Genomic DNA, 8,827 nt, shown 5'->3' with positions numbered 1-8,827 from the left:
TCATTGGCCTCTGAAATGAGGCAGGTGCATTTTTTTACCCGAAAGGCATTCGATTGAATTGATAATATCCTGAGGGAACTGTGAAAGCCGTCTTATCTGAGTCCTTGGGATGCATTTTTATTTGGTGGAATCCCGAAGTGAAATCTATCGTGGAAAAATATTTTGAATGGCCCAACTGATCTAATATATCGGAAATGTTGGGTAGTGGATAAGCATCGCCTATTGTAATTTCGTTCAATTTCCTGTAGTCTATGACAACCCTCCATCTTCGCTTTCCGGAAGCGTCGAGCTTTTTTGGCACGACCCACACAGGTGAATTTCAGGGAGAGGAAGAAGGAATGATTATTCCTTGGTCGAACATTTTTGTGATTTGACTCTTCACTTCGGTTTTGTGAGCCTCAGGATATCTGTAGGTTTTTGTGTGAATGGGGTTTGAAGAAGTTGTGGGAATTTCATGTAAAACAACATCAGTCGAAGTAAGCGCGTCTCCCTCCAAGTGAAAAATATCATTAAATTCAAAACACACTTCCGTTAATGAATCACGCTCTTCCTGATTTAAGTGATCCGTCCTAAGAAGATTTTTTATTGTTCGTAACCTATCAGAACTAGACGAATTCGAGGAGGACGTAACATTTATATTGTAATTAGAAATTGATGGTAATTCATCTAAAACTATACTTATTTCCCCAATAATTACAGATTTTTCCGTTGTGTTTAATATTGATGTTATTGCTTTAGAATCTTTTACTTTAACAATACTGGGACAAAGGTAAACTCCATCGAGAATCTCAATATCCGGTACGACGCCCTCATCAATACCAGCGTTAGTGACGTTAATTTGAATTATTGTCTCGCAACGGGGTTTTACTGTAGTAATGTCATTTTCAGTGTTTGTTTTGACATTATTATTCGTGTTAGAATGAGAATTAGAATTAGTAATGTCTGCAGAAGAATCCACATTTAAATAAAGATTAGAATTAGAAATTACCTTTGAATTTGAATTAGAAAGGGAATTACAACAAGAATTAGAATTTGTGTTTGAATTAGAATTGTAATTCGAGTTAGAATAAGAATTAGAGTTGAGAAAAGAATTGCTTTTGGAACTTACATTACACCTGGAACTAGGACAATTGGAAATTGCCTTTTATAAAACTAGTAACAGCTTTCATGTTTATTATTGCAATTCGGCCTTTATAGTATGAGTGGTCCTCTGGTTGGCTGTTTGCAGAAGACGGCTTGAGTTTAAATACCTCTGGTCATTAGAAGATGTTTGTGGTTGTTGAAATGATTCGCGTGTATTTATATGATTACTAAATTGTTTTCGCCTATCATTGTTATACTGACGTTTCCTACATTCGCTAATTACATGACCCATGTTTTAACAATAGTTGCAGAACATCGGATTATTACCACTTTTATTAAAATTTGTTTTATTTCGAGAACTAGGGTTAATATTAGAATTCGGGCTAGGATTAGGCGGGTTATTAAATAATTTATGATGAGTTATATGATTGACCCTTTTGTCTGACGTGAAACGCTGATTTCTGTTGAATCTACAGTTAAATGTTGTGTACCCTGGTTTGTTACAATTAGTACAGTGTTTAGTTGTTGAATTATTTATATTCTGGTATTTTTGGATTTCTTGTTTTGACTTTAATTCTTGTTCTTCGTTAATTGCGATAGCAATAGCTTCTTTTAAGGAAGTCGGTTTTTGCGATTTTACTATTAAGTTTAAATCTTTATGAAGTCCTGTTATAAAAACATTTAAAGCCTGATTTTTTAAAAGATCAACACACGCTGTTCTGGCTGCTTCTGTTAAACCCTCATCTAATGAATTAATTAATTTGATATAACAACTTTCTATTTTGTTAGAATATGTAATTACACTTTCATTATAATTTTGTCTACAGGAATTTAACCCTAGTTGCCACTGGCCTACCGTTCTTTCTAGGAATATGCATCTAGCAAATGTTTTTTTAATGTGAACCAGTCTAAAAAATTTCTATTTCTTATCAAAGCCCTAGCACTATCTGTGATTTTAGTTTCTATAATATGAAATAAAATATCTTTAAATAACCGGTTAACTAATGATACAGCTTTGTCGCAATTATCTATAAATTCATATAGCTTTGATTTAGAACCATCGAATCTAACTAACATTTTTTCTGCCAATTCTAAACTAATACTAGTATTCATGGTAAAAGTTGAAGACGATTGTGCCTGATTTGAATTCATGGTAATTTTTGTTACTTTTTACTTAATACACAGCACNTGTTAGATACCAACTCAATTTGTGTTCACCCTGTATAGCAACTTTAATAATCATTATCTTGGGAATATTAAATATTAAGCTAAAATTAAGTAAACATAAGCAAACATCGATTTCCGTTAGAGACAACAACATTTATTCTTCTTGTTTATATTCATTTAAGAAATAATGTGTAACTTCGATATTTCTTGTAATATTTAACTTTTGATAATTAGTGAAATTTAGAGACTTTTGATCATGACGTCTAGAGAATGCTAAACTAAAACCGGTATAAAACCTCCGTCTTATCAGTTATAGTAGTAAGTTAGTAACTTAGTAAAATTAATGTCAGTCAGCCAGTCATTTTTGCTATCGCCAGAATCTCTGTCCGTTTAATCTTGTGGTATAATTTAGAATTAGTTAATAAAGAATTACAGTTGATTGTTTCGCTCTTCCTTCATCTTGATTTGAATTTATTCGTGTCAACATACACGTATAAAAAACTGTTTGGTGTCAGAAGTATACAACAGTAGAATTTGGTAGTACTTACAGTTGTAAGACGAGAATTAAGATCATCGTTCGTTCCAGTTAGTGTGGTCTTCAGTTTCTCCTGAACGCCGAAAGGTAGAAGAACGTTGTTTCTCCCTATGGACCTTGGTGACGTTGTTTTCTTTTTCTTGATGCTAAGAACCGTTCCAGGTGCCCTCTGGATGAAGCGATTTAGGATGCAAGAAACACCTACTTCCCACCAGGATTAATGGCTATTACCTTGACTGGTTTCTTCACTATTTCGATCCCACTTCTGACACCAATTTGTAATGGGAGATTTTGAAGTAAAACCACTTGGACGATTTTTTTATATTATATTGAACACTAATTACATAAAACTTATTGGAATTATCAGCTGTCGAACTATAACTGCTATAACTAATGCTAATACTCTAGTAATACTCTATGAATACTTCATAATTAATTAATGCTTTCAACAACTGGTCGGGGGTTTTTATTATGTCTATGGATGACGTGGATATTTGATTACAATTATAGGAAAAATTAATTATTTGTTGTTCACAAGAGAAATGGACTAAACGGATGTTAGTTATTTACAAATTAATTAATGATCATTTTGATAATGACATTATCTTATGACAATAGTAAATATTACTTGTGTACTTTAATGAAACTTTCTTCAGAAATATTTAGAAAAGATTATGAAAGAACTACATAATAATTACAAATGAAATACACAATTACCTGTGCTAACAACTCAAAAATTAACATACAGAGTGTACATAACATGATGGAACATTACAAAACTATACAAAGAATTTATATATACATGTAAAGGGAAAGGTTACAATATTATATGAGTATTATGTGTAAGGCTTTTATATATATGCTAAATACCTTTATACATAAGTTAGGTAGAAATTCATCCTTTCGATGGTTAACTTCATATCGTCATCGTGCCGTACGTGACTTTGTAGCTATTTTTTTAAGTAAACATACAAAAAATAAAGGGGTCCCATGGGAATGAGACTCATACTGGGATCTGATAAGTGGACTGATACATATTTTAAGTGAAATAGTGCAGCAGTTTTTCGAGTTCGCTTGACTAATTTAATGGTGTGTACTCGTGCGTGATTACGTGATTTGTTAATATTAGTGTTTGTTTAGTTATTTGTATGTATTAGTTATTTTATTCTTATAGTTACTGATAAAAGTGTATTTAATAATAGTGTTTAGTAAGCTGCATATACAGAGTGATTAGTATATTAAAATGGCATCAACTTCATCGAATCAGATAAGTCGAAGACGGCGCATTTGCGAATTATCCACTGATTCGTCCGAAGACGAACTTTCGCAAAGTTCGGCGAAGTCCTTTCGCGAATCTAGTGAAGTTTCAATTACCTCCCAGATTTCTGATTTAGCTGTAATAGTTAAACAACTTACCCAGACAATACAAACCCAAGTCGAAAACGTTAATACTATAAGACCAAACCTTGTCACAACTGGTCGGGATAATTTGGTGTCATGGTTCGATCCCGAGGATAAAACACAGTGTGTTGAACCATGGTGCGCACAGGTAGACGAATTATGCATAATGCATGGCTGAACAAACGAAACAACTATTTACCATGCGGTCTCTAAGTTGAAAAGACTTGCCAAAACATGGTGCAGTAGTTTACCCACTATTAATTTCACCTGGGATCAGTGGAAAACTGAATTAAAAAAATGCATTTCCATGCAGAAGTGACTTTTATACAGCGTTGGAAGAAATGTTTTTCCGTCGAAAAACTCAAGGAGAATCTTATATAAAGTATTATTACGAAAAGGTAGCACTACTGAATTCATGCGAAATCTATGGAGGAAAGGCAGTGTCGTGCATAATTAAAGGTATTTCTAGTGATCATGTACGAGTGAGTGCACGGGCAGGTAATTACACTAATCCGACAGCATTATTGCAATTTTTAAAGTCGTGTGACGAAACCGAAACTAATAGAAGCCAGGCCACAACATTAAAATTTAAACAGCTTACTATAGACGAGAAAAGTCAGCGTTTCGGTAAGCATTGTTATAAGTCTGGGTTAGTAGGGCATTCTCGTTGGAACTGCAGACGAGACAAGGATCAAAGTAAATTGCGAGGGAAACAAACTGCTTTAAAATGTTTTAAATGTCGTAAAGAACGTCATATTGCCCCAAATTGTCCCACCAAGACCAATTTGTGATTGAACCAGGTAAAGCTTCCGATAATTAACATCTCCAATAGTGGTATACATTTTAATGGAAAATATCCCACAGCCAGAACTTTTAGATGTGAGGCAAGCAATAATGAAGAACACATAATACTAAAAATAAATCTAGAAAAACTTTTACCTTTCAACGAAGAAGAAATACAGACTGGACCGATTTCACCAAATATCGGGGTTGTTTTACACAGAATATGAGTGAATTAGGGGTGTCTAAATCAATAAAAATGTCCATTCAGTTATCTGAAGATAAACCGTTTACATATCGACCTTATCGAATGTCAGAGGCTGAAAAGACAAAAGTTTGAACAATTATAGATGAACTTTTAAATAATAATATAATTCGAGACTGAATCACCGTATGCATCCCCAATATTATTGGTTAAAAAGAAAAATGGTCAAGAACGAATGTGTGTAGATTTCCGCAAACTAAATCGCTTCACCGTCAAAGGTAGATATTCGTTATCAAGAATCGATGATCAAATTGACAAGCTGATTGGATGTAAATATTTTACAAGTTTGGATTTAACATCAGGCTATCACCAAATTCCTATAAGTGAAAAGTCGAAATACCTAACATCTTTTGTAACGCCAGAAGGTCAGTATGAATTTAACAGAGTTCCTTTTGGATTATGCAATGCACCCCAGTTTTTGTGAGATTAATGAATAAAGTTTTAGGCCCGTATAGACAAATGGCAGCAGTATATTTAGATGACACACTAATCGCCACTAAAACAGAAGAGGAAAATTTGAAAAATTTAGAGACAATATTGCAGGTATTTGAAAACGAAGGATTAACCCTGAATTTAAGTGTGTGTTTCTGGCAACAGAAATAACTTACCTTTGTTACGAAATATCCAAAGGAGGAATTCGATCAGGAAATATGAAAATTAAAGCAGTAAGTGAATTCCCCAGGCCGAAAAATGTGCATCAAGTGAGACAATTCATTGGTCTTACCAGTTATTTTCGACGGTTCGTTAAAAACTATGCTATCGTAGCACATCCCTTAACAGCTTTGACAAGGAGAAATACGCAACTACTTGTAGCTGTAGATGCTTTTACGAAATATGTGTTACTAGAACCTGTAAGATATATGGAAAGCAAATATGTTACAAAATTTTTGGACAAATTGTTTAATTTGTATGGTGTACCTACACGAATCATCACAGACCGAGGATCAGCATTTACTGCTGGAAGCTTTGAAAAATTTTATAATATTATATATATTTACACATATCCAGAATGCGGTCGCAACTCCCAGGGCGAACGAACAAGTTGAACGATTGAATAGAACAATAAAGTCCGCTCTTTCAAAAACATCAACTACGGAAGATACATGGGATCGGGTAGTACCACAAGTACAATTTGCAATCAATAACACTGTTCATAAAATAACAAGACAAACGCCTTCGCAGCTGTTAATGGGTTACAGTCCTAAATCAAAATCAGATTCAGCTTTAGTTACAGAAGTAATGGACGAGGTTCGACTAGATATACAGAAACTACGATCAGATGTGTCCGCAAGAATTCATAACGAACAAGAGAAACAAAAACAACGTTTCGACAAGAAAAGAAAAGCACCTCACGTATATAAAAAGGGAGATTCAGTTTTAATTCAAATGAGGGTTTATGGTGATGGGTCTAGTAAGAAACTGACTCCTCCGTTTGATGGACCAATGCTTGTAGATAAAGTTTTGCCTAATAATCGGTACCGTGTAAAAGCCATGCCCGGTTCAGTGCGTCGCCAAACCGGTAGTTATAATAATGTGGTTGCCATTGACCGTATGAAACCGTGGACACTTCACCGAGGTGTGTCTGAGGATACATCTAGTGCTGGTGGAGATGATGGAGTTCCTTTCCCCGATTCGAATTAGGAACCTTAGCATCACGAGGTCGTGACGAACTCAGATTGGCCGAATGTAAGGTACGAAATATAAATTATAACGAATATATCAAAACTTTACTCCAGTAATAATTGCCTTTCCATATTTGTTTCTTTTGAATCTCATATTTAACATCGATAGGCTGGCGACTGGTATCCCATTTGTTTTTGTTTGTATGTGTTGGGCTAGGGTGACGAAAGACCAAAGAAGGAACCACATAAAAACATGTGAGGGTGAGATTGAATATAGAGTATATAGTTGTCTGTTGACAAGTGCAGTGGTGAGCGATGCGATGCGTTGCGCTGCGTTGCATGTGCGATTATCATGCGAATATTATGCGATTATGCGTAGATAATATGTGTGGCATAATTGTGCGTAGATAATATGTGTAGCATATTATTGGTTTATTAAGGTGATCACATATAATTGGTATATATACGTATGTAATTGTATTGTGCACTGTTCTCGAGAAATATTTATGTGTTAACACGTTTTTGTGGCCATGGTGTTTATTTGGGCTCGTAGTGACTGAGGTCACGTATCAGTTGGGCTCGTAGTGACTGAGGTCACGTATTCTGCTAACCCCAGTATGTCAGGAGAGACGCAGATATCTCCGGTGATGCCTATAGTACGTACTTGCCTTGCTTGGGGTGGGCTCGGTACTATAGCGACACAGGGTTAGGTTCGTCCTACCCTGTTGGTCTCCAGTATGTGCGAATTCCATCTGGAGGCGCGGGAGCGCAAACTCATGATTACAGGTACTATCCACCGACTGATGGATAACCCTACCTGCCGATTGTTAGACTGGCGAGACACTTCGCAAGTGTTCCAGAAGGGCAGGGGTTCCTAGGAACCCCGGTGAGTACATAATTACCTCATGATCTTATCAACAGATCGGTAAGTGTATTTGTTTCTTACATGTACTTATGGTTTCCTGTGGTCGAGAATGTATTGTTGTCGTCACCTTACTATCATGTAGTCGCCAGCCAGCCAACTATGTTTATATTTCAGCACGCACGCCTTCAACTCCCCTCTGGTCAATTTATTAACTATATTTACTATCATTATCAATATTGGTGAGTAATGATTACATCGTTTATTATAATTGATTATGTTGATCTTAAATGTACAATATACCTGACAATAAATTTGAATAGTACCAACACCCCATCTGGTTTTTATTTATGTTTTTATATTCATATATATATGTGTGCCTTACAATCCCCAAAGTAGTACACACGAAACAGCAAAGAACGTTAACACACGATGACACAGTGTGGCAAATTTTATTATTAAAAAATTGCGGAAAAAAAAATTACAGGAAATTAATTTTTAAATTAATTTTGTAACTCCGTTGTCTTTCGCAATTAACAGCTCACTTGTAATAACTAATATCCACTGGAAATATACATACTACACATTATAAAATAGAAATTCATCGGGAAAATCGCATATTCAAATCTAAAAAGACATTAAAATACATTGAAAAACTCGAATCGAAATATAAATAAAAATATAGACTACACATGACAATAGTACATAAATTGTACGGTTCAACTGTAATTGAAAAAATTGTAATTTCCTTGTCGAAATAGTGTAAAATACAGTTTAGACTTTTGCTGTATTTATTGGCACTATGTTTTTATCAGAAACGTTGTTCATTGAAAATAAATTGTTTTGTTTTGATTATGAGATGTCCAACATACACGTATGATATTTTTTATATTATAATAACAATATGTGTCGTGTGTGTAAACTGAATAAGGAAATACTACAAATGGCGCAGTAAACGCTATCTGTAGCACGATGCTACATTTTAGGATTACGTATGCTCCAACAAGGTCCACTTGTGTGGATATCTACTTGCTGAAAACGAATCCCGGCGTAGCCAACCTCAACGTGATAGGCACGTTAGCTTAATCGAATAAAATAATTCGAAGTGGTCT

The 8,827-nt window shown here is 34.8% G+C and overlaps 1 pseudogene; it reads right to left on the bottom strand.

The window, feature by feature from the left end:
• Positions 1 to 238: 238 nt before the first annotated feature.
• On the bottom strand, positions 239 to 2,236 carry LOC112906065 (annotated as a pseudogene).
• Between the last annotated feature and the right edge of the window lie 6,591 nt (positions 2,237 to 8,827).

This window comes from Agrilus planipennis, unplaced genomic scaffold, assembly GCF_000699045.2.
Source record: "Agrilus planipennis isolate EAB-ADULT unplaced genomic scaffold, Apla_2.0 scaffold145, whole genome shotgun sequence".
In the NCBI taxonomy this organism is placed as follows: Eukaryota; Metazoa; Arthropoda; class Insecta; order Coleoptera; family Buprestidae; genus Agrilus; species Agrilus planipennis.
The sequence above is the reverse complement of the archived record's forward strand: the minus strand, read 5'-3'. Positions and strand labels throughout refer to the sequence as shown.